General features: G+C 43.7%; 1 protein-coding gene across 3 annotated transcripts in view; it reads left to right on the forward strand.

The window, feature by feature from the left end:
• Positions 1–27,352, forward strand: part of Znf521 (zinc finger protein 521) — a 294,857-nt gene that overhangs the window by 237,379 nt on the left and 30,126 nt on the right. The gene's annotated exons all lie outside the window — the stretch shown is intronic.

The following is a 27,352-nucleotide window of genomic DNA, read 5'->3' on the forward strand; positions in this document are numbered from 1 at the left end:
TTCTGTTTCCTGGCTCCTGCCAGGGGCCAAGATCCCTCTCACCCCTCAGACGGGTCTTCAGGAAAAGAACCAGGTTCCCTGTTTGCCAGGGACCTCGCCAACCAAAGGCCTACCTCTTTGATTTAATTGTCCTGGGGCGATCTGCTCTTGGTGTTGCACTGGTCCCTGTCGCCTGCGTTGTCTGCCACTGTGTCAGTACCCGCCGGTCCGGCCACTGCGCCAGCTATGTTGCCCGCCGTGCGCGTCTGGTTCCGGCTGCCGCTGGTGCCGTGCGCGCCACCCTATCATTCTTGTACATATTATAGTCATGGTGTGTAGTCTTCCCAGCCATTTTCTTTTAACATTTATATTTAATATCTAACTACATAGACAACTTGCGGTTAAAGGTGCCTTTTATATTCAATCTGGTGGTCTCGGCCCAAAAGTAATGTTCTGTTCAGCTTATTCATTCCTGGAGTTGGATTTAACCCTGCCATTACTTACTCGTGTGGTCTTTGATCTCCACTTTTCAGTTATTTTTTTCTCCTTTCCTTCCTTCTTTTGGATTATCAGAAAGCTTTGGAAACCATTACCTCTGCAGCCTTTGTGCTATTTTAGCAACTGTACCAGGGATTACAGTATGGGTCCTCAAGATGGTGTACATAGATGCAATGTCCTATCTTATTATTAAAGGCAGATGTGTCCATGAGTGGTATGGATTTCATATCTTATTCTGAATGTGGAGTAAACCCACAGGGCAATATCGTGACAATCCCTTTAAGTGGCCATATGTATTATAAAGGAAATTAAAATCCAAAATAGCCTCATCTGTTTGCCAGGTATTTACGAATTCTCTTGCTCTGCATCCTTCCCCCAGGACCTGAGCTTTTGCTTCTCTTATCTCTCCTTCGTTCTGAGGAATTATTTCGCACATTTCACTCCTGTTAGTGGTGATCTTGTTTCCTTTCTGTGGACGTATTTCTATCTCATGTCACCTGGCAAGTGTCTGTGCATGTTCTCCCTAGTGAGAAGTCAGAAACGACTCCCTGCCCTTCCTTCCCTAGGATGTGGTGGTATTTGGCTTGGGAATGCAGTGCTGGGGTTTCCTTGGTTTGTGCTGGTTTTTAGGTTTTCCTTTTACTTTACCCTGCTCCTTCCTTTGAGTTTACTTACTTTCTTATGTCCTTAGGATTCTGTCTCTCACAAAATGGAGGACATTTTCAGACATTGTGCTTGTGTTGGTTGGTTGGTTGGTTGGTTGGTTGGTTGGTTGGTTGGAGAAAGAGCCTTACTAATAAATAGCCCAGGCTGCACTTGAATTTGCAATCCCCAGCATCAGTCTCCCAGGGTTGGAATTACAGCTGTGGACAATCATACCAAGATCAGCAATTATCTCTTAAATTCCATCTTGGTTTTCAGTTATTTGAAAGTAACTTGTTTATTTTCTTGACGTTTTCTTCCTCATTTTATGAACCTGTACTGCTCACTAAATCTGGGACACTTCACCCATTATCTTATGGGTTCATTTATAAATGCATTTGTGTACTTAAGGGACCTTTGAGACAGGGGCTTGCTCTGTAAACCAGTCTGGTCTCCAATTCACAGTTCTCCTCTAATTTTAGCCTCTCCGGGGCTGAAATTAGAGGTGTGCATCCCCACACCCAGCAGAGTGGTTATTCTTAAGCCTTGGTACCACTGTGACCCAACGTCAGTAACTGCTCATGGGTTCATGAGTTACTGTTAACTTGGTTTTTCCAAACGAGTTACTTGTCTTGATCTGTGTCCACGTCCATTGACCTTACAGCTATCATCTGTTGAGCCCACACAGTGGCTCATTTATAATTTCTTTCTGTACCGTTTGTGGGTGCTGTTTTCACTCTGTTATGATTCATTCACAAGCAGTATACTGCCCTTCCTGTCAGTAAGCACAGTCATAATGGCTGCTTTAAAATCATGGGATGCTAATTCCATTGGAATTGTCTTTTTTTTTAAATGGCTTATATTTTCCATTTTCTTACTTTGCCCCATAATTTTATATTGTGTCTTAGACATAATGAATGAGTGTTCTGGATCTTATTCTTTCTTCCACAGAGGGATAACATTTTTTATTTTAGTAATGAGATAATTTGGCTCTATTCAGACTGAAAACTGTCTCTAAGATCATGATTTGAATGTTGCCCTTACATGTGAAACCTTGCTTGGGTTGCTCACAGTCAGGCCTGCACTCAGGAGCCAGCCACAGATTTGGGAAACATTTATATACAGTTGATATTTCTCACGCCGTGTCAAAGCTTTGTTTTCAGGGTTTCCCTCCGTGGTTTCCAGTGTTTATGCTTAATCTAAACTCTGTGCTTTCTTCAAGGCAAGGATCTTTGGTTGTCTATTGGAGTTCTAGCATATACATACGTGTAAAATTACTCTTTTTTTCTAGAAAAAGACATTGATTTTGTGTAATTCCTTTCCAGGGATTTCTTCTCTCCAGACTCATTTTCATTCATAGGACAGTGCTTTCAGGCTAATTGTTATATTTAATTCACTACTTTATCCAAAATTTATAATTCTTCTCTGCTGGGGGCTTAATCTAGTAGAAGCTTATTCTGCCCATCCAAAGTTGAACCCACGTCCCAGATGTTTAAAAATATGAGCAGATAGAATGATTCTAGACACTTTTGCGGTTTGCTGTTCTCTAAATCACATTCTAAACTAGGCTTGCATGTCACTTTTTGTTAGTGTGTGTATTGGTTAGCTTTTGAGTCACTATGACAGAATACCCGGTAGAAACGCCTTAAGCGAACAGGGAAGGCCTTATTCTAGCTCTGAGATTCTTTGGTGCTCAGTGCACGATCACTCGGCTCGTGCACTTGGGCAGAACATCACATAGTGAAGGAATTTCTTCAATTCATGGCAGAGAGGAAGCAGGGAGAAAGACAGGCAGTGGCTCGTGTCTAAGTACAGGCCCCAAGGATATTTCCCTAGTAACGTACTTCCTCCATCAAATCCCAGGACCTCCCAAATAATACCACCAACTAGCCACCAAGAGTGAACACATTCTGGGAGAGAATATGTTTCTTATTTAAATCATAACACTGTATGTGTGTTTGCTTCTAAATGAAGTAGTTCCCAGAAAGTTTCTCAAATAGAATGTCTTTCTACCTCTGTACAAACTATTATTTTATTCTAATCTGCCAAATCCATTTTTTTTTCTTTGTAGCCCATTGCCCCAAGCAGCTCCTTCTCCAACTCTCGTTGTAGACTCATTGGCGGCTCTGAGGGCTGCAAGATGAGTTCTTGTGATTTTCATATGGACCCTCATCTCATTCCCACTTTCCTGCATCTCAAAATACCTAAAACCCTTAACAGTTGAGTCCTGGTTTGCCCTGGTGCCTCTGGGGAACACATCACATTGCCCATTGTCCTTAGTCACTGAAAGTCACAGAATTGTGCCAAGGTCCTATGCCAGCCTCTGATCTTTCACCCTGAGGGATGGTCTGAATTAACATGCTACGTTGGCTGATGGTGTATGGTCAGGATGGCCAAGGCAGAAGGTTTGCTAGGTTGAATTCTTTGTGAAGGCACAGGAGTCCGGTTCTGCACAGACTCCAGCTCCTGAGTATACAAATGTTCTAGCCCCACTTGCTTGGCAAAGGCAGAAGATAAGGTGTTAACGGGGGTCGGATTTTCCCCAGTGTCTTAGTTCCACCTCTGCACTGTTTAGGTGTACAGTGACGACTGCAGTGAAGCACACAGTGCTTCCTAGGATATGAGTTAATGCTGTAAGAATGGGCAGCCTTCTAAGTCTCTGAGAAAGAACACGTGTAGTCTGTATTTACTATTTAGAGAGTTTGTAACAAGGTAAGATCAGCAAAATCCATGATTCATGCATTCTTCCTATTGGAGTGAAAAAGAACGGCTAGTAAAATGTACCATCGATTTCCTCGTTCCGGATTTTAGACCCTCTGTTATATTTAAAGGGAAAAGAAATACATTAAATTCCAGTTCTAATAATAGCACAAATGGGGACCAAGAACCTACGGTGGCAAGAAGAGAGCTCTTTCCACAGGAGGATTGTGTGGAGCCTAAATGAAGTGGACCACATCAGGTCATAGAAGGAAGTCAGTGGTGTGTGGCTCAATCCTATCATATCCTTAAATCACATCCCCTAGTAGTGATTAAATACCAGGGTGTATGGTCAGGTTGGCAAAGAGAATAAGTCACTTTGCTAGGTTGAATTCTTGTGAATCCACAGCAGTCAGGTTCTGGGCGACAGCAAGCTGTGTCTACACAGGCTCCTAGGCACCCAAATGTCATAACACCACTTGCTTGCTTTCAGTCACTAGGAGATGTGACTCAGGGATGTGATGGGGTGGAGCTACATGTCATCAACCTCCTTCTATGACTTGATGTCACTAAGAAACATCATCACGGGCAGCTTAGTTTAGGCTCAAAGCAAATTTAGACCCAGAGAGTTCCAAGATAGAGCTTGGGAGAACTCAGCAGTTCGTTTCCAGTGACTTCAGTCGCAGATGGAAACTGGGCTGTCTAGTTGCGTGCCTCTGCACTTGACGTATCTTTGACATCAGCTGTTGTTCATCAACAGGACTCCATCAGAAAGTCAGTCGCACATTTATTAAGGAAAAAATAATGCTCACAGCAAAAGACAAACGATAATCTTTTTAATGTATCCGAAAAGGAAAAGAACGGAGTTCCCTGCGCATGTCTGTGTGTCGGGAAAGCTGGGGTTGACATCTGATAATTCCCTCCAATTTATTTCTTATGACAGGGTCTCTCTGATCCTGAGGCTTACCAATTTGGTTCCAGTGACTGTTCAGTGAGCCCAGGAATCCTTCTGTCTCTGACTTCCCCACTCTGGGATGATAGGCCCATCTTTTGACATGGGTGCTCATGATGAAACTCGGGTCCTCATGGTTGTATAGGAGACACTTCAGCAGGCTAGCCGTCTTCCCAGCATCCACCAAGACTTTCCACACGTTTTCTGAAGCAGCAGCTAGAACCTGTAACGTAAACTTCTGTGATGCTGCTGAGATACTCTGGAGAAGCACGGTCCTTGTAATTACCTGCATTAATCATGAAGACCAAATGTATTCTAGGCTTCTACTGTGTGCTAAGGGTCGAGATGTTTACCTAAGAAGACAGCTAACATGGCTCTCTTGTATGCGGTTGTAATTTCCACTTGACAGAGTGTGTGTTTGTGTGGTGGGTATTTGCTTTTCATTTACCCACTTAGAGCTTTATCATCCTTTTGGAAATGTATTGATTTATTCGGTGAAGTGGAAAGCAAAGGGAAGAGGAAGGCTGTGCTACCTGGCAAGTTCACCTACAGGCGAGTGCTTACTGGCCCCACCGCCATCGGTCCCCGCACTGCCCCTGACCAGGTGGCCCTTGTACACTAAAAATGGAGACATTCGTTTGCTTCGTATTCTGTCAACAAACAGCTCCGTTTTTAAAAACTATAAACTTCAGCGTTCCCCAGTCTTGCATTAGAGCACTGCATGCTTGGCCTCTCCACCCGGCATGTGGAGATTGTCGAACTGAGTCCTCTGTGTGTAAAGATGACGTATCCTCTTCTGTCCCAGCATCCCCGCATTGGAGGCAGGCGGGAAAGGTCTGTACTGTGTATCTCCACAGGCCGCCTTGCCAAAGGGTAAATAAAGGACATCCATCCATCAGCTTTCAAGCTGCCACCCTTTTTGCTTTTCCCCAGCCCCCACATCTCCCTGAAACGGGGGAGGAGGCTCTGATTATTTTTGCCTATTTCTAGCAGAGCTTGGCATGAACAATTAAATTTAGGGCCTCCCTGTGGTCTGTGAATAAAATGCACAGTGCTAACCATCAGGGCACAAAGGCAGACGACAACAACAACAAAAAGATTTTTTTTTAATTTTTTATTTCTTGTTTACCCTTCAGGACACTGTTTACCTTATCACGGAAGGGGTCCTTCTCATCACTTTCGGGAATCACCCCGAGTTTATTTTATTGCTCTCGGTCTCAGACTGACCAGAAATGGACTGAACATGTCCATCACTGCCAATCCTCCTTTCTGGGTCTGGCAGGAGGCAAATGTGTCCATCCGACCGTCTGTCCGTCCATCCCTCTGGCCACCTTTCTGTCTCAGGCTTTTCTGTCTTGTCTCAGGTCTCCAGAGTGTGTGCCCTCTCTTCCTCGTCCTCACCACCTCTCCACACCCTCTCCTTCCTTTTCCTTGATTTTCCTGCCAAACCTTTTCCGTGCTCCTTTCAACCCGAATGACTTCCCCCTTTTCTCCCTCTCTAAATTTACTTCACAGCAGATTGTCTTGTAGTAAATCACCCAAAACCCAAATAGCACTAAAGCATTCTGATACAACATTAGCATTTGCTTAACAAGCACAAGATAAACATTAAACAAAGAACTGCATTTCTTTATTAGAGGCTGCAAGATACATAATCCATGAGCACAAGAAACATGGGACCCAGTGGATATGCAGATGTGTGTTATTTCATTGGCGCTGGGCGGCCTTGTTAGAAAAGGTTTTCATCTGAAGGCTTGGGGGTGGATGGTTGACTGTCCCTGGTGGGGCTGTAACTAGATACAGAGACTGTTGCGAGCTAGGCTGGGCTCCCTGGTGGACCTGCTGATTGGACAGCCTGAGGAAAACTTGGGAAGCATCGGGAAGTGAACTCAATCACCTTGGGGATGATAGGGTAGAACCAGATGAAGGCATTTGACTTCTTTTGTAACTCCCACTAAGGACAGATTGCCAGTGCGATCCAGCCTCCGTAACTGCAAATCAGGCCCTTCCCCTATGCCGATTTCATTAGAATGGCCAGCATGGTGCAAAGAGGGAGAGAGGAAAAAAAAAAGAAAGAAAAAAAAGGTTAGACACAGTAATTTTACAGGCAGGCGGGTACAAAAAAAATCTGCATAATTAAGCAGTCAAGGCTGCTAATAGGGGAGTTTATATGCTCTGGGACCAGGCAAGGGCAGCACATATGGATATAGCGCTGGATATTAAATCTACGGCATGCAGACTTACTCCGGGGCCCTCAGAGAAAAGGCTAATTATAGCGAGAGGAATTGTGTTTACTGGTCTGTCTTGGGCAAAGATGGTGAAAGAAGTGCAACCAAGTTTTGCAGTTAGACATGAACAGGCTGCTAATAGAGATATCAAAATATGTGCTCCTGCTTGCTTCCCACCTAATCAACACAACATTAGAGATTCCGAGGACACTGCCCCAGCCCCCAGCACAGACCGAATGCCAGGAGTTAGGTTTCAGGCAGCAAGGGCACCAGGATGCCACCAGGTCAGGCTAGGAGTGTGCTTCTGATTAGATGGTGACCATTTAATCTAGACCGGGCTCTTCATCATCAATATATATATTGGAATTAAACTAGCCCCTTTTTTAAAAATGGCAGTGTTCCTGGGCATGGGCCCGAAGTCAACACTTAACTCAGATATGGAGATAGTAAGTGGAAGTTGCAACGGGCAGGGATAAGCCTAGCCAGAGAGAGGGCGTGCTTCTAGAAGGGTTCCGATGGGATGGACATTAACATTTCATAATGCAGATCAAAGGTACTGAGAAAACCCACAGGCCCCTTTGTCACAGGCCTCTAACGACGGCCTCATCCAGGAGCTGAGACGATCTCTTCAGATTATTAAAGAGATGCATTTCATATTTGTATGTATGTATGCATATGTGTATGCCTGCCCTTACTTATTTATTTAATTTCATACAAAGAACGTTTTCTGAAGGGGACTGGAGTGTGGGCCGTTTGCCCCAGGCTGGATGTGCCGAGGCATGCTGGGTTGTTTCAGGAGACCACAGCGTCCTGCAGATTTCCTTTCCAGAGATGCAGTCTGGACCCTTTGTCCTTTAGGAAGCTTCCTGTGGCAAACAACAGTCCTCTCCAGCACAGAGCAGCGGCCGTGTGCTTGGGCCATTTGTGAGCTTGTCGTGCACTCCATTGCTTAGCCCTGACACAGAGGGCCACAGAAGAATCCCCCTGTCTCAGCTCAAGATGCACTCAAACCTCAGGCTTGTGAAAGTAAACAGCAGCTGATCAGCCAGACACTGGGTCAGGCTCGCCTGACATCTGGGCTCTTCTCAGAGGCAGGGAATTCAGTGCTAATGAGAAGGCATGAGCCTCTGCTTTGAAAAGCAGGACTTGCAGAGGCTAATGACTAGGCACGTGAGCCCCTGAAGAGCATGGGCACCACATGGTATGAGGGGCCGGGCACCTTTCTCTTGTCCCTTGCATTGTTCACTGACTGGCCAGAGGTGTTCATTTTCCTGAGCACTGCTGTTTAGACATCACAGCAGTTGGCTAGGATGGGAAAGGTCTTGAGAGACTAGTCCATTATTGCAGGTGCCCGATGCTGATATCACCTACAGAGCTTTATAAATTTATATTTCCCTAGCAATTATTGAGTTCTTAAAATCAGATCGATCCTCAGAATTGTTTTAATCCAGTCACTTCTAACGTCTTCTAACATTTCCAGAGGTCGTGAAGAGGTAGCATCCTACAGAAAGGAAACTCAGGTTTGCCACCGCTTAGCAAGAGCAGTGGGGGCAGTGGAAGTCAGTAGCCTTCGAGCGCTTATTAAGACCATTCTTTTTACCCCGTTCTCTCTACTGGAGACTTAAAAATATAAGACAGAGACAAGCTGGTAGCACTAAGGAGAAGTCAATACCTGGGAAACGATAGGAACTAAATGGAGCGTATGCACAGGGTAGGCCCAGCTATTATTTTGTGGCTTGTTAGGGGACAGTGGGCTTGAACAGAACAGGCAGAACGCCACCTACCCAGAAAAAGGGATGAAATATTATTTTTTTAGATGGAAATAAATATGAGGGGCAAGTCTGAACACAAAACTGTCTTTCTTTTTTTTAACTTGGAGGCTGGACAGAAGTCAGAAAGCGTGGTGAGAGGCATGCTCTAAGAATGGTGGGAATGGCAGATCTCTTTGCTCAGTGACTGGTTGGTTCCAGGGAAGAATCAGCCGTGAGCCCCAGTCCACAGGTCGACTGTCCACCTATCATTGTCCAGCAAGGTCACCAGGCCCCTGACTTCCCTAAGTCTCTCTCCTGGTGTTCCTCCTGTCCCGCATTCATTCAGCTAACAACCAACCACAGGTGTTTTGAGAAGAACGCTTGTAATTGATCAAGATAAAGAGGAAACTTGAGAGCCATTTACCATGAAGGGGCAGATAAAGTGCATATTGGGGGAAATGAGCAGTGTGCTCTAGGAGCCCTAGAAGGTACGGTCAGCATTCAGGACAAAGGTCATTCTGAGTGAAAAGGGAAGGTTGGGAATCCGTGCCAGAGCAGCAAATGGCCTCCCTTTCCAGCCTCATCTCTGCACCGACCTCTGATTTTAGGTCAGCAAATGTATATGATGCCTGTGTTTAGATGACACCAGATTGGCATTTTAAATGTTACTCCCAAAGCCCCATCCACATAATTTATAATCCCCTACCTTCCCCCCATCTCTCTCACACACACAAACATTCTCTCTTACACACCCATACACAAACATTCACTCATACACAAGTACACTCTCACACACATGTACCAACATACCCTCTCTACACATACATATGCATACATGTTCATTATTACACAATTACACCCACACACGTTCATACAGTATACTCTTGCACATACATAGACTCACACATACAATTGGTAGGAGAAAGAAAGAACAACATAGCCATAGCTGCTGTTGGCTGTGCCTTCAGAGGAAGGGATTTTCAAAAGCGGGTAACTTACCAGCGTCAGTATATTCTGGGTATTGTTATAAAGCCTACCATTCCCATATGCTAAGCCTCCTCATAATGTCTGGGTTACATTTAAAAACAAGTAAAAGGTCTCTGCTACCTTTACCCAAATAATCCCACGTGTCCAGGAACCTGGCCAATTGATATAGGTATGAATAATTTACATTGATATGGATTTTGCTTTAGTGATTTAAATTTAAGGTTAATTTTGTAATGTATATAGGTTATTAATGGATAATCATTAATAATAGTCAAGTTTGTAGTCATGTTAGTTAGATTTTCTAGATATATAGATATATATTTCAGTTAGATCGGCATTCTTCATATTTTTCAAAGACTACGGAATATGCTATTAAATGTTTTAAATAACTTAGGACTTTTCATGACTATGAGACACTCTGCTCCTGGCAGCACCAATCTACTTCAAGAAGAAGATGGGCATCGAAGAGGATCCTTATGGAGTTTGATAGCCATGGGCAAGAAACTGCTCTTGCCTGGACTATTGCATAAACTGGACACACAGAGAACCCGCAGAGAGAGGACTGCTGAACTTGCCTAAAGGTGAGATGATCTTTTGGGGTTCCTGATTCATGAAAGAGTCTGCAAGACATTCTTCAGGACAAGCAGATAGTGACTGCCTTTGAAATTTCCTGCTTTGTGGAAATGTCTGCTGGAAACTATGGGCCTGTAGGCCGAAGATGGATGCCCCAACGGTACAGAGGAACTTTGGGTGACTGTCCAGGCAGCGAGATGTCTCTTGTCATTTCTAGAGGATTTCTTGTTTGCTTAGGTAATATTGTATCTTTCTGGAATCTTTGAAGGAGTTGAAGAATAGTTAGTTATAGTTTTCCTTATTTATGATATAGATTATTGTAATTTTTACTTGATAACTGTTTTGTTATATGTAATTTTGCTATGTTAAGTTAAAGCCTTCCTTTTTTTGTTTAAACAGAAAAAGGGGAAATGATGGAGGAAGGTAACTGGTTAATTATAATAAACCAACTGCTTGGCCTCATAGCTTAGCACATAGGTGGGTGGAATAAACAGAATAGGATGCTGGGCGGAAGAGGAAGTGAGGTCAGACTCTGCTCTGCTTCCGGAGAGACTCGACAGCTCTGCTCTGGAGCAGAGACGCCATGCTTGCCATACTCCGCTCTCCCGGGCAGATGCACGCAATGAAGCTCCTCCAACCCACGATGGACTTAGGCTAGAATCTTCCTGGTAAGCGCACCTTGGGGTGCTTACACACATTACTAGAAATGGGCTAGTCCAGGTGCGAGAATTAGCCTAGAAGAGCTAGAGTTCATGGGCCAAGCAGTTCTTTCAATGGATACAGTTTGTGTGTTGTTATTTCTGGGCATAAGCTAGCCATGCGGGCGGCCAGGTGCCGGGGACGCAGCCCAGCCGCTCCTATTTCAACAGATGGCGCCGGGGTGTTGGGGACGCAGCCCCACCGCCCTTATTTCAACAGCCAATGTGTGAGCTGCGGTGGCACCAGGAAGCCCGCTCTCAGGAGGTAGCTGTGGCGGTAGCAGTGTGACCAACCACATACTACTCTGGACAGCCTCGGTGTCTCTACCCTGTGGCCACTGATTCAGGTCTGCTGATCAAGTTCTGAAGCCCCCAGAACTGCCTTGAAGAGGTTCCCACTTGACTCCAGAGGGGATAGTGGCTTTTGTGTACCCCTGTCTTCTCACAACCACACTGTAATCCAAGCCCCTCTCTATCCCATGTTTTATAGCTGTATAAAACAAAACATCCCTGTTTTGACTTTGTGGAGTAGAGGAGAAAAACAGAGAGGGGGGCGAAATTACTAAATGAATTTTAAAGATTAAAAGCAATTTTAAAAAATACTCCAATGCATAAAGGAACATTTGCTCAGTGCTTAAAACCACGAGTAAATAATATTGACTGTAGTCACTGTGGGCTAGACAGTTTGGATGGATGGATGGATGGATGGATGGATGGATGGATGGATGGAGTGGGCTAGACAGTTTAAATGGATGGATAGATAGATAGATAGATAGATAGATAGATAGATGATAGATAATTTTATTCTTGATACTTGATGTGTGCTGCTTGGTTGAACTTCATCACACCCAATGCCATAGATACTTGATACTCCCATTATGTAACTGTTTTAACTAAGGTGTCATTAAAGTATCCACATGAAATTACACAGCCTGTGAATGGCGGAGTTGGCTCCTCCAGCACTGAGTAATTCTAAAGTCTGAGTTGTTCAAATTCTTCCACCATGTTTCCTGGGAAGAAGGGCCTTGGGGAGACTGTCTCGGAAGGGTTTTATAAATACTGCTTTTTACCTGCTACAGTGGAAGTTGGTTTTTGCCTTTGGTAGAGGTCTGTGTTTGTGGATGTGCATGCTGTGTGACCCCACCCCCTGCTGAGGCAACGTCTATAGCTGTAGAAATAGTGGCAGATTATAAAATGATCATAGTCCAAGTGCTATGAGAACCCAAACCCTAGGTTAGAATGAAAGGGTTTTGTAGTATACTAAGAGGAATAAAAATAGTGTTTGACCACTTAGCATCTTCATGTTTGTCTGAAATTTGTATGTAACCATTAGGCACGGGGGCTGAATCACACCCATGTCCTCTTTCTTCTGCCCCGGGGAAGCTGGATGTGGAAGTGGAGCACACAGGACAATGCTCGTAACTGCCCGAGTGGGAGTTTATGGACACAACAAGGGAGGTTCTGGTGTGCTTGCAGCATGCTACTGTTGTGACTTAGGGGGGGAAAATGCCGCTGCTGGGCCTTATTTTCAACAGTTTTTTCAAATATCAATTAATGCAATCAAATGTAGTACAGGGAAATCTTTGCATTTACATTTCTCAGGGCCAGGGAGGGTTTGTTTGTTTCTATTCAATTCCAGTCCTTGGAGCAGCACTCTATGGTTTCGTTAGTATTTTCCAAATCAACTCAGTAAGTTATATTTAACGGTCTCTATGAAACTCTCCACATGAGGAAGAGAAAATAGCCTTGTAACTGGTACCATTTGTGGGAGAAACAAATGGTTCTGCCTAGTTCCATGCAGCTTGAAAATAATGGTGTTTTTGGTTGTGAAAAAACAGATTTTTTTTGTTCTTAATGAAATGAATCATATAAGTTTTCTTATCCACAATAGCAAAATTTCAAGATGTTATTTCTTCCTGCGTTAGTCTGATTCTTCATTGCCACATGTTCAACTAACTCTTAATGAATTAAAAAAAAATAAGAACAGTGACAAACACTGAGTATCATATTTTCGTTCTCAGTCCACCTTTCAAGAGACATCGAAATGGATCAGCCAGATAACCAGAAAGACCCAACCTGGACGTGTGCTTTTGAGAGCTCTGAAGCTTTCCACTCATCAGCTAAACATTAAGCAGCGAGGTGGTCTCCTGCCTCCCACGCACAGGGTCCCAGGAAACCATCATTGATGAGTGCAGTAAAAAGCTTGAGTGGGGCACAGTGGTGCACGTTTTTAATCCCAGCACTCGGGAGGCAGAGGCAGGTGGATCTCTATGAGTTTGAGGCCAGCCCCATCTATAGTGAGTTCCAGGACAGCCAGGACGGTTACACAGAGAAACCCTGTCGAGAAGGGAGGGGGATGGAAACTTGTCCACAAAGTGACATTTGGTTACTTTTTTTACACTTAATCTTGTGCCTGAATGCAGACTTGAACCAGACTCTACCAGTAACCACTGGTGTGAGTGAGCAGACCCATTAGGCTCTGGCTGGGAACGGTGCATCATCTGGAGACTGGCTGAGCATTTGTGTTATAGCCTCCTCCTCTGCTACTCCATGAACACACTTTAGAGACTTTGAAAGATGCACAAATATAACTAGAAACCATTAACCTTATCATCCTCTTCAGTCGGAAGTCTGAAGGGGAGGGTAGCACAGAGCTAAGGGAAAAGTAAAGAGTACCTCATTGCGGGGCAAAGAGAGAAGGCATGAATTGGACATAGATTGGAACTTTACCCAGCCTCTTGTGCTTAAAAGTTTGCTTTGTCTTGATCAGAGAGCCTGGAGTCTTCCAGTAGACAAAGTTATCTTTAGAACTAAGTCACTGACATCTGGGCCAGTGTGACTACATTGATTTGGAATTTTCCTACAGTTACCATTGTAAGACAAAATGTCTAGTCTCTGTGGCAAAGGAGAGGTGACCAGATTCTGAGTCCTGTGCCTCTGCTGTACTGAAGCCTTTCTTCTTCCTCTTTCTTTTCCTGTTCCTCCTCTTCCCCATCTTTATCTTCTTCCTTCTCCTCCTCTTCCTCCTTCTTCAGCCTGCGCTTTCACCTTGAGAGCTGTCCCATGATATCCCATGTCCCATTGTGTGGGTAGAGGAAGAAGAAGGGGACTGATACACTGACACCCCTCTCTTCAGTCTTCTAAGTAGATCACTACAATTGGGTCTGATTCTCTGAGATTCTGTGTCTCATTTCTGTGGGTGCACATTCATGTTGGGAGTGTTTGGATAGACACATAGGTGAGTGTCCTGTACATTTGCATATGTGTGTGGAAGCCCAGAGAAATCCTCAGGTTGCATTTCTCAGGTATATCCTTGTTTTGAGACAGGATTTCTTGCTGGTTGGACAGCAAGTCCCAGGGATTCGCCTGAATCCACCCCTTCAGTGCTTAGTTTATAGCAGCATTATAAACCTATGCCTACCTTTATCCATGACTTCTGGGAATCCAATACTGGACCTTGTGTTTGCAAAGGCAAATCTTTAGCAAGCAAATTGTCTCCCCAGCCCTACTTTCAATTCTTTGCTAGAGATGGAGGCAACATTCAATTAAGTTCTTCTCCCATTGCTGGGGATGTATTGTTCTTGGCTGTTTTTTCTCCACATAAATACTTACATATACTCAGTTATGGTGATAAGTTTAAAAGAGACTGAAAATACTTAGCCAACTTATTTATCTATTTGTATAATGCTTTTGATCTATACAAATGTTGTGACTCCAATTTGTGTTTGGAAGGCCTTTTCTCCAGTATTGGGGGCAAGAGATAATTGTCCGTTGGTCCAGGTCAAGCCTTCCTTGGAGCTTTTTACAGCCTGACCATTATCATCACATAACCGCATGTGTTGCTGTCCTTTGGATTGTCAAATGCAAGGACTCTCATGCTGGTCTCCAAGAAAGAAGCTGATAAATGGGAGCCAAATGTGGCATTCCTTCAAAAAGAACACAAACGTGACAGTTGCAGGCACCCACAATCTATTTAGGTTGCTTGAGACAGCACTGGAATTCTGTGCTGATTGCACCATGCATTATGAGGCCAAAGTGGAGCCTATAAATGCAGAAAATGTGTAAGGCCATCACTAGACAGCTGAGTGACATTATCTCAATAGAGTTCCTGCTTGTGTGAGGGGATTTATTGTCTGCCTCTGTTATAGTGACACAGTGTACAATATTTAAACATTTAAGGCAGATCTTGAGTGAGCTGCTTCCGGTTTTAGAAAAATTGTCATAAAGATAGGGGATTAAAAATTTATTGTGCCCAAAGCATCTTTATAATTTGGCATTATAGCCTGAGAAATATTTAATAGCTTTGCATAAAGTAATATAAGGAATTATATCTGAGAAAGAGCTACCGATAATTATTATATCTCATTCTTCATTTAACAGATAACACTTATAACTAGCCCATGCTTTCTGGTGAGCTCTATTTCCTCTACAGGCCTTAGGTTTAGTTTTTGACCTAAGAAACGCCATAAACGTATTTATTCTTTCATTACTCTTCAAAGGAAATAGGAAGGAAGTGAAAGTCTTTGTGCCATGAATCACTTCTTTTCCTTCTTCCTTTGTTCCTTCCTCTTTCCCTCCCTCCTTTCTTGCCATCATCACCAGCAAACCAGCTCTATCATTTACATCATTCTTGACTGACGGCAAACAGCAGAAGGAAACAGAAATTAGTGTCAGTCATTGGTACGCCAGTAACATCTTGGCTTCAGCATGGAGAGCATGCATCCGCAATGATGCCCAAGAGAGAAGAGCAGGCTAGGAGCATACTACAGTCATCAATGTTCCACAGAGAAGTAAGCTGTGTGCTTTAAAATAATACATATATGATTGGTATTTGCCCAAATGCTCAGTTTACAATGAACAAGTACTTAAGGAAGTATAGGTTGGCATAGACACATGAGGTTGGTCTTTGTTTCTGAATAATTCTAATTCTCTACAGAAGCCCTCAAGCATAGCTTTTACGGTGTTCCTCAATTTAGAATGACCCAAGTACTTCAGGAAGTATAGGTCAGTATAGACAAATGAAGTTAGTCTTTGTTGGCCCTGAAGCTAGGCTTTCACAAGATTCTGGTGACAGTTTAACTTCATCATTGGTTTACTGCCATTAAGAAAACATCAGAATTCAACCAGTTAATTCACAAGTTGTAAGATCAGAAATATTTCCTTTTTTCAGATTGATAGATCAGATCAAATTGGAGAATCTGGAGATGGGGGGGATCTCTAAATCTCTCTCAATTTTCAAAATTTTTGGTTCTCCAGCAGGCTTTGCATGCTCACTAAAACTTTGCCTTTCTAATAGGGGAGAAAGAGCTTGGAGACTGGGTTGTTTAGGACACGGGGCTTGAGATGGAATGAGTAAATTCAACCCTTGATTAGTCTGGGCAGAGCGGCCACATGGCACAGAAATGCTAACAGCTTCATGCACAACAATGAGAAAACAATAACTTTGATTAACAATGCAAACTTCTGTACTTAAGCAGGAGAGGTTGTTTGTGTGTCTGCTTGTTTTATACACATGTACACATATACATTGTATGCAGGTGCGTACACCCATGCATACAGATAGGAAAGGCAGAGGTTGATGCTAGACCTTCCCGGATCGTCCTCCACGTTAGTTTTCTTGAGACGGTCTCTTCACTGAACCTGAAGCTTGCTAGCCTTTGGATCATCTTTCTCTTTACCATCCCACATCCCCATTCCTAGTACTGCGCCTGTTTTTAAAATATATCCTGAAAATACAGACTCAAGCCCTAAGCTTATGTTGTAAGCACTTTCTCCAGTGAGCCGTCTTTCCAGCTAAAGTAAAGGTTTGGTGGACCATTGGAAGGAACACTGGGTTGAGGGATGTGTTGGAACCCTGGGCTGAGGGATGTGTTGAAACACTGGGCTGGGGGATGTGTTGGAACCCTGGGTTGAGGGATGTGTTGGAACCCCGAATTGAGGGATGCATGAACTCTTTGTTGGTCCTAATTGTCGCACACCCCGTCAGGGGCATCCTGGTCGTTGTATTTTGTTTCAGTCACTCTCTTCACTTAGACAAGTCCACATTTATCTTATCCTCAAGTCCCCTTCCAACCTTGAAATTGCCAGTTTAGCTGAGCAGATACATTTACTTGTTCTCTTATTCTCCAATACTTTCCTAATTTACTGATTCACCAATATTTTACATGTTTTCAAAAGCAAAACGTCCTAGAGTTTCTCAGAGTACTTGAGCCAACAGCTTCTCTATTGTGAAGTATTTATTAGAAAATATCTTAGTGAGTGGATGGTGGCGAAGAGTGTCCAGCCACCTGCCTTGTGCCATGTTGCATTTCTGATTTCTCTGAGCACTGGGAATATTTCTTGGTTTTGGAAAGGTGTAGTCACCTTAGAGTAGTTGTGTGTCACCCACCGTTAATCTCAAGTATAGAAGCTTCATCTAAGACATAGCCTGCAAGAAGATGCTGTGTGGATTTCCGTACTGCACACCGGGTTTTCTTTTAAATGTATGGCTGCAGTATTTTTCTTTGCTAATATATTTTGACATCTTCTTGTTGTAACCTGCTGTTCTCTTTAATTGCTTATTGTTATTAATTATATAGTGGTGGTGTAGTCGGCTGCTTGAGCCACTTGGCTGTAAAGAAATTCATTCATCATTATTGCTGTTGGAGCTACAGAAAACTTCAAGCATTCTGCCCAGAGATGAATGTTGTGTGCTCGCATCCAGTAAGATTTGGAACATAGACCCAGTCTTTCTGTCTGCCGCACTTCTCATCTGGGCTGGCAACACTTTTCTTTGCTCTGTCTCTGTTGTTGCTTTCGGCTTCTCTCTTTTGTTTTGTTTAGCTCTGTTGCATTAGTCCTTGGTGACCTGCCTCTCCAGGGGAGCGGCTGTGTTCTCAGCACTCTGCTCTTTGTCCCATCTTCTCCCCATGTCCCTCCCTGTAAATTTTCCCTCTCAAGAGTCTCCTGGTCATAGCACTCCTGCTTTCACAGCTTTGTTACGTATGCATCACATTTTAAATTATTGGAGCTGGTTGGACATTATCTTGATCCCCTACCTTTCTGAGAAAGTGGGCATGACCCCCTTAAAAATAACAGACAGTCAGAGATCATATGTGCTTAGAATCTTCAGTCAGTAGGGTGGATGGATGGATGGATGGATGGATTGATGGATGGATGGATGGATGGATGGATGGAGTACAGTGCTAACCTCAGGCTGTGGGTTTACCCACATCTTGTTACTTATTGACAGTTGCAGCTTCTTGAAATCTGAACATAATTTAGGATCCACAACCCCACAGCTGCCTGTGCCGTGGAACAGCCAGACCAGTGTGCCCCTCTGCCTTCTGGCGGCATGACATTAAATTCACACTAGTTAAGCTAACTTAAATTGAGCCTCCTTGAACCTTCCTAAATAAAACTAGTGGCCTTAATTACAGCCAGGCAATTTAAAGGTTATGGAGCTCTAACCAGTACCGCAGTATATCACTTTAATAACGCAGAGGAAATTTTCTCTGAGGGGTGGCATCCTCTGATTAGGAGAATGCAAGTTTCACATTTCCAATAAACTGTTTTTAGAAATCTTACCGCGTTTATGGCACCATTACCTTCTTCTGTTTTTCAAGGCCAAGTTCCTGAGGTCACACCAGGAAAAGATAAAAGCATGCATATAGCATATTACATTTGCTGCTTCCTGGCTTCCTAACATTGCCTGCAAGTGGGAAGAGGCTGAATCCTTGGGCGTCAGAGAGGACCCCACACACAACTCCTGTCTGCAAGTGTCGTCACAGACACAATTTGTGGTTTGGGATAAATGTAGATTCTAAACACCATAGTAAGCCAAAGGTTTCATCTCTGCATAAATAATCAACCAGATAGTTTCTTATGAAATAGTTAGCCGTACAAGGATGATTAGCTTTAAAAATGAAGTAGAGACTGGAGACATGGCTCAGCAGTTAAGAGCACTTGCTGCTCTTGCAAAGGTTTTTAGTACCAATATGGTGGCTCACAACTGTCTGTAACTTCCGTTCTAGGGGATCTGCCCCCTTCTTCTGACCTTCATGGATAAGGCATACATGTGGTGTACATACATGCTTGCAGGAAAATAATCATTCATATCAAAGTAAGAGTAATTCGATCTTTGGCACTGGGGAGATGGCTTAACAGTTAAAAGCATGTACTACTATTCCAGAGAGAACCAGAATTTGGTTTCCGCTCCTCCATGATATGCATGAACCTGTTCTGCTTCAGCTAGCGCCTGTTCTCATGTTCACCTACCACAGATGCACATACATAAACATAGTTAAAAATGATAACGATTTCGTTTTAAGAATGCCCGTCTGTCTTTATTCCTAGACCTGCGGATAACATCACAGAAGCTGTTAAACCTCACTCCATCTCTGTCTGTCTGATTTGTATTTTTTTTTTGCAGCTCTTTTCTTTCTTTTTTTTCATCATCAGCAGTAGCAGACTGCTTTCTAGCAAAGATAAACAGCTTTTCAGTGTTGGAGACTTTTTCCACATAGCTAGTGGCTTTATGCCAAACAGCAGAAGATTTTTTTTTAAGAAAGAAAAGCAAAGGCCCTGACCCTTGCCGAAAACTCAATCCTGCACTGCAGAAACATTCCTAATGCGGCCCGTGTCTGGTCCACATTTCCCATGGCTGGCCCACCACCATGTGGGTAGTGTTGACCGCTGTATCTCTTCACTCTCAAAGATGTTTTCCCCACCATTTAATATCCGGCAGGTTGCAATTAGTTTATGCTGCATGAACTATCCTCTTCCGATTTTACCAATGTATGTTTGGGTTGTTTTCTTGCTTCCTTCCTTCCTTTTTTTCTTGTTGTTTTTTGTTTTGCTTTGCTTGAGTTCAGTGCTTGAAGGTAAATTTACCTGTGCTGCTGCCAGTACAAGAAGACCAAGATGCAAAGACTTTAAAAGTTAGGTATTTGATGTAAAACAAGAGAATCTGTGAGCTAAGTGCATGATAAATCTGTATGACTGTTTTAAGTAATTAAAAGAATGGAACCTTATCATAAAAATATCAACTATTTAAAAAAAAGTTTGTTTAGAGCCTGGGAGATAGTGAACTGTGTATCTTGTAAGCATGAAGACCTAAATTCAGTCTCTAGAACATGTGTGTTTTGCCAGGCGTGGTGGCACACCCTTATAACCCCATCTCTGGAACATGTGTTTTACCAGGCATGGTGGCACACCCCTATGACTTCAGGGCTAGAAAGGTGAAACAGATCCCTGGGACTAGCAAGCCAGCCACCTCTACTCAGAAAGCTTTCAGTTAGTCAAAGACCCTGTCTCAAAAAACAAGGTGCATGAAGTTCCTAAGGAACCCAAGGGTGACCCCTGGCTTCCACACACACACAAACGTAAGTGCACACACAGGCACAGATGTACACCTGCACTCATGCACACAGAAACACACATGCCCATAATGCCCATACAAATGAACACCAAGAAAGAAAGAATGCTTGCTTGTATATCATGGTATACACACACACACAAACGTAAGTGCACACACAGGCACAGATGTACACCTGCACTCATGCACACAGAAACACACATGCCCATAATGCCCATACAAATGAACACCAAGAAAGAAAGAATGCTTGCTTGTATATCATGGTATACAGTTCAGAGATGTCTCCGTGACCTGTGACAGAAGAGTTCTGTTTATGTGCTACTCATGTACCTGTGTGTACTCTGTGTATGATCCATGTGCTGTTCGGGGTTGTGGCATCCTCTTACCATCCTGCATCTTGCAATATTGTATAAACTGGTGAATAACGCAACACAGCACCCAGAGCCGCCTTGGTTTGAAGGTGCCCTGGGCTGCCTGCCATTCAACTCTGCTAGGAAGGTGAAGTGCATTCTTGAGTGAGGAAGACTGTATTTCTGATCACACAGAACACACTACGCAAAATGCAAGTCATGGTTTTGAACTTGGCCTTGTGTAGTTGAGAGAGAGAGAAAGAAAGAGGGAGAGGGGATCAGAGAAGTACTCTAAGGGAAGGAGAAGCAACAGAGAAGTCTTTTCTAGTATCTTCTCAGTGGAAAATGGATCCCTTTTCTCATGGTGAAGACTCACCCATGTTCTGTAATAGGAAACAAGTTTCTATGCAGACCTAGCAGGCTCCTTTCAAGCCTAACTTCTTCACCCCACTCCCACCCTTGCACTTGGCTTGCACTGATGTTAGTTTTCTGTATGTATGTTGGGTGGGGTTAGCAGGTAGATGCACATGTGTGAGGGGACCAGTGGGACCTGGAGCTGTCTGATTACACTAGCTGGCTAGTGAGCTCCAAGAATCTACCTGTCTCTACCTCCTTAGCTCTGGGATTAAAAGTACATGCTACCATATTCAACGTTTTTTAAAGAATTTTTAAGCCCCCACCCCCCGTGTGTGTGGTGTTCACGAGAGTTCAGGTGCATGTGCCCACAGAGATGTGAAGGGTCAGGTCTCCCTGGAGCTCAGGTGGCAGGCCATTGTGATCCTCAGGACATGGGTGCTAGAAACTGAACTTGGGTCCTCTGCAAGAGCAGTCAAGACTCCTAAACACAGAGCCACCTCTCCAGCCTTTGTGCCTGACTTCCAACCTGGGCTCTGGGGAATGAACTCAGGTCCTCATGTCCCTTCAGCAGACACTGAGCCATCTCCCAGCCACAAGCTTTACTAGAAATATGTATTATCTTATTTGTTTGCTTAATAGTGCTTTCTCTTGGGTTGGGACTCCCACAAAGTTTCACAGGAGCTTGTCCTGGTAACTTCTGTTGTTTAACAAAGCACTTAAGAGCGAAGTTCTCTCCTTTTAAGTCTGTTTGGCATCACCTTATGTTTCCACCAAGCCTTAAACTGTGAGGTGTATGTTTAGACTCATTAAAAGGAAGAGATGCCAGAGCATCCTTCAGACTGGAGACTTATCTTAGTCCGTATGCTTGCCCCAGCCCCCACTTGTGCCAAACAGGGTTGCTGAGTCCTCGGGGCCAGAGGAAAGCCTCCTTTACAGTGTTTTATTGTTTATCGTTTAAACAACATTCCAATGTTTTCCTGCTCCATGAGCGTATTCTAATAGGCATTCATTCACAGGGCCAGTGATAACAGCCAAGGCATTGGATGGCACTCCATCTCATAGCATCTAAAATCCCCCTGCCTGCCTGTCCCACCCCTGCCCACCTGGACCCCCTGCTGGTTTCCAAGCTGCTGATGTTTATGGGGCTCTAGGCAGCCCCTGGGCTCTTTAAAATCTGCTGGGTACTATGCAGCCTACCCCAGTTGAATCATTTCCTGATCCCTTCCTGCTGATAATGAGAAGTTCAAGAAAGGAAACAGCAGTGTCAGTACCAGTGGCTTTGCAGAGAAAGTCCAAAAACATTGCAACTTTTAGACTATTGGTAGAAAAAAAAATCACCAGGACCTGGGTTACATGGAGACTTGCACCTCGCAGTCTCAGAATACTGTTGTAGCTCAGGCACAAGGTTTTCATAGATAATGTTTGGCTTTCTGTCAGGTGGTGTGGCTTACGCACTTGTGCATAGAGGGTCACCATCTGGGTCACTGGTTGGTTGATCACATTCTCAGGGCTCTTTCCTTTGTATTGTAAAATGTCTTAACCTTAATATCTCATGCCTCTCTCAGTGGTTTAAGAAGCCTGACAGAACCAAATATTGCCAATGAGGAAGCTTTCAGAAAGTACCCGTCAGTCTTCAGGCAATTTCATCTTCATGTTAAATTCTTTCAGAGAATAAATAAGGCCAGAACTTTCTCGCTGGTGTGTGTGTTGGGGGGGGGGGGGCTACACTGTTTCGTTCTCTCCAATTTTGCCTTACTCAGGGGCTTAATGACTAATCTACTGGCGGACTTTGCAGCCTAAGTTGTGTTCTCCATTGCCAAATTATCACCTTGGTGTGTTTATGTTAGGGTTGTGAAATATGTGTCGTGTGTAACGCAACAAATTACCGTGGCCAGAGTGCCGCGGACCTGAGAAAGAATGGGATGGCTGTGTGCATGGCAAATTGCAGGGCAGGCTGCCTATTTTTCTAGCCCTGGTTTCCAGGGTGAGCCAGTGTAGCCGAGGGCTGGATTTGTCACGTATGCCTTTGCTTTGTTAGTTCTCAGACCCCTGGCTTATAAATGTGTGCTTGAAAATTAACTCAGGGAAGAAGCAAAGCAAAGCGTGGCAGGGGCGGGAGTGGGTGTTGGGAATTGGTCCAGGGCATAGTTCTTGGGTTTAAAATATATATGTGTGTGTAAGCATAGAGTGGTACACACATTCAACTGGCGGACGAATTACAGCTGCAGGGCATCTGGTTCCTCTGCTTGGATTCTGAGGGTAGAGTTCACTCCCTGTCAGATCAGAGCTTTTTAAGGATGGCCCCTGTCACATGATGTGGGGCAGGGGTGAGCTTCGACTTATAGATTTCTGGAGCAGAGGACCCTTCCAGTCATTCTCGAGGGTAAATAGAAGGGGTTCTACTTATAAACCGTTAAAATCATTCCCACTAATGGCCCTGGTGTTGATGAGATGATGTAGGAGGGGCTGCCAGTGATTTCCAAGATAACTAACTACATGTAGCTTACCTCCTGAACATTTGCTTGTACCTCCTCTGGATTTTTGTTCTTTATTGAGGGAAAGGGGTATAAGCATGGGACACATTGTCTGTAGGCTGCTGAGAGGATTGCCATTGTCTAAAGCTTGTGTTCAACTTGGTGGCCTCGGCTTGGGCATCTAAGTGGTAACTGTTACTCTTTGCAGAGTGCAGCCGCCCTCTAGTCCTGTGGGTCCTGAGTTGACAGTGGACAGGGAAAGAACGAGCTGACTCTGGTTGAGACAGAACGAGTGTTCCCTGTGAGCACAAAGTTAGTCATAAATCATCACATCTCTCAGGCAGTGCACACCAATTACATATGCAGACTCCTTCCCTGAAACATTTAACACGGGAGTAAATATTTACATGAGTGTCAAACTCTCGTGTAGACTTGATTCCTGTTTACATTTATGTCCATACTTACATAAAGATTAGCGAATGAAATAATTGTCTTAACTCCGGTTTCTGTATGTGTGACATTATTTCTCAGTTATGCTGAAGCGTCCTCAGTCCTCCCTTGCAGTGGAAACCAGGACAGCTATTCATCAGCCTCTAGTATGTGCTCAGTAGGAGAAGGCCACACTGACCTTTTATCCGTGTCACTGGGTACCCTCACAACTGCCAGAGTACACAATTTGGGGATGCTGTGTGCATTCTGAAGAGAGCCAGGCTTAGAATGGACTCTTTGGCTGGTGGATTTGCACTCTGCGGTCTTATTCTCCCTTTCCTTGCACTGATTTCTATTTTCATGTTTATGTGACCAGAACACTTCCAGTCCTAATGAGCAGCACTTGTGATTTTCTCTACTCCATCATATTGTTCATTTCCCACCAACCTTTTAGCTACAAAGATTCCAATGTTGCAATCAGTCTTTATTAGCAGAGCACAGAAAGATCTCTCCCTCCCCTCTCCTCCTCCTTCTTTCCTCCCTGCTTCAGAGTAACATGCAGAGATAAAGTACACTCGTTCTAGAAAGTCTGGTGACTGTAGATAAGCAGAAATCATGGGCTGGAAGCATCTGGAAGTTTCATCCAAAGATCCCACCTACAACTCTTCATGTTTAAAAAAGGGCTGTGCTAGCCTATTATAGCCTTAATGAAATATTGTAATGGTTATTAAGTCAATTGACTCTGAATCTCTTTTTAATAAATGAGTCAGACTGTATTATCCAATTACTGTCAGCTGCTACCTTTCCAGGGAGGAAAAATGGTGATTGTGATTGAATTTTTAAGCTCTTTGGCACCTTTAAAAAAGAGGAAGCAAGGTGCAAGTTCTGGTTTCCGGGCAGATCCCACTTGAAATTGAAATTGGAGGTGTTGATAGGACCGTGAGCAAGGAAATGGCCTTTGGTGTAGATGTAGCCCTCCATGGTGTGGGCTTTCAGTTCTTTAACAGTGAGACACTGCTGCAGACCACAAAGGGGGAAACAGTTCATGAGGGCAGATTCAGCAGGGTCTCTGGATGAAGCGACTTTTGAGATTCTCCTTATCAAGTTGTGCTGGCATTCTCTTATGGCTGTCCCTCCTCAGTTAGAAGGGAAACAAAGGGTTTAGCCAACAGTAGACATAGATGCTTGAGTCCCTGTTGTAGCCCCTGGGCTCTTATGTCAGAATTCTTGCTTCTCAGCTGCTGGCCCCTATTTGGAAAGATGGTGCAGACTTGAGGAAGCAGAGCCTAGCTATGAGAAACAGGACGCTGAGGGGTCCTGGGGTTATCACATGCTCTGCCTCCAGCCAGAGCCTCTACTTCCTGATTCCCCCCAAACAGAGCAAGCACATGAAACAAACTCCACAAAACAGCTGGAGCACCAGCTGCCATGTCTTCTCCATGGTCAACTGTGCACCCCTAAAACCGTGGTCCTCCCTCAAGCTGCTTCTGCAGGCTCTCTGTCACAATGACAGCTGAGAAAGCTATCTTGTCCACGAACCTTATGTCATGGCCCTGTGTGAGAATGGGAAGAGCTCGGGGAAGGAGCAGAAGAGAGGATGGCCAGGGTTCCCATGGTCGGCTAGAGTGTCCTTTCAGGCTTACTATTAGCTGGATAACAGTTGAGATGTCTTTCTCTCTTGCTCAAATGACTTGGAGATGCATTTATGTGGGGGGGGGGGGAATCTCACTGTTTAACCTACAAATAGAAGACAATTATACTTGTATTGTTTTTCAATATTGTAATGAAAAATGCTTGATATGATATGGTATGATTGGTATCCCACAAACAAAAGGTAGAATCTTTGGAAAATAAGTCTTGCTAATAATGCATAAGTAACTCCATGGCTTACTGTCACCATTCTTGATTCATTTGACTAAATTTAAATCATTTAACTTTTGGGGTACTGCCTTACTCTGAGTTGGAAACAGTGAAAATGGGTGAGGACATTTTCCTAACACTCATACAAGCATGTCTTATTCACTTTTCTTATTATTTTACATACACCGTGTGTGTAATCAAAAAGAAGAGTGTCACATTAAAAAGCCTCTTAATTTAAATAATTCTGTTTATGTACATATAGCAGTCAGCCACTGTCCCCAAGGAAAGACATCAGTAAAACTGGTCATGTGACTTAACAGTCTGATAACCCAAGGACTCAGAAAAACTGTGTCCACAGCTACACCTGGCTATCCCTTGGTTCTCAAAACAAAAAGTAGGGAAAGAGAAAGTATATTAATTGCTATTTTTCTTTTTTGCATTTATTGAGTACAGTGTGGAAAAGTAATCAAAATTTTTAGATGGTGTTTTGAAATTAAAACTATTTAGTATCTTCTTACTATTCCAAATAAAGTTATATAGTATTTAGGAAATTTTAAAAATTGAGATATTTCAGGTGATCCAATTCTCGGCATAAATAGTGTTTCTTATGTCTCCTAATGAATCTGGGAAATTTCTGGTGACTTTAGGATTTAAGAGAAAAGAGCAGACTAAAAAAAAAAAAAAGAATAATTGATCTTCTATAATCCCTGAAGCTTTTCGTGTAACCCCTTGTCGTGTCGGTCGGCACAATTAGACTTCTCCTTACACATAATTATAATCAAGGAGTTTGCTGTGCCACCCAGATCCAGAGTGGGCTCTGTCTCCTGTGAAATGTGAATTGTACTGGGGGCTTAATTAGTGCTTTGCTGTCTCCTGTACAAATGCCTGTCCTCCTCTTCGGAAGACTCACACCTAAGTGAGAAGAAAGATTAGGAATACAAATAGAGCAATTTTGCTCCTAGTTAGCTAATAATTCACTTTGTAATTGAACCTTCGTATTGTCAGATCCCAGCTCGTGAAGCACCTATGCAGGAATTTGCCTTTGAATTGAGGAAATGCCTTTGGCGTTGAGACTTGCTGTTCCCAGGGTGTAAAGATAGCTAACACGCCTGGTCTTAGCGTGTCTGACAGATATCTTAGGAATATCTCTAACTTTTACAAACAGAAGGTAGGCGTGTGATGTAGAAAGGGTGTAAGCTGGTGTGCCGCCTCTCGCTTGCTCTCCCAACAGATCATCCTGGGGATAGCGGGTGTATGTTACGTCATAGCCTATGTAAGTCATGAACCCTGAGGCCAACCCACTGGCTCCTTTAGTTATAGCCCCTCTGACCCAGAGAACAACTGTACGTTCTCTAGGTCATGGCTTTCTCGTCTGTTGAATGGGTGTAACAACAGCACTCCTCGTGAGTGGTTGTGAGGCTGAGTGATCTGTATTTGCAGACATGTTGTTTGCAGCTCGGGAAATGCAGTAAGCTATGTCATTCACCAAGTTGTTAGCTTTAGTGAGGGGACTGCTGTCTAG

Source organism: Alexandromys fortis, unplaced genomic scaffold, assembly GCF_014885135.2.
Source record: "Alexandromys fortis isolate MF-2015 unplaced genomic scaffold, M_Fortis_MF-2015_v1.1 scaffold_104, whole genome shotgun sequence".
Lineage (NCBI taxonomy): Eukaryota > Metazoa > Chordata > Mammalia > Rodentia > Cricetidae > Alexandromys > Alexandromys fortis.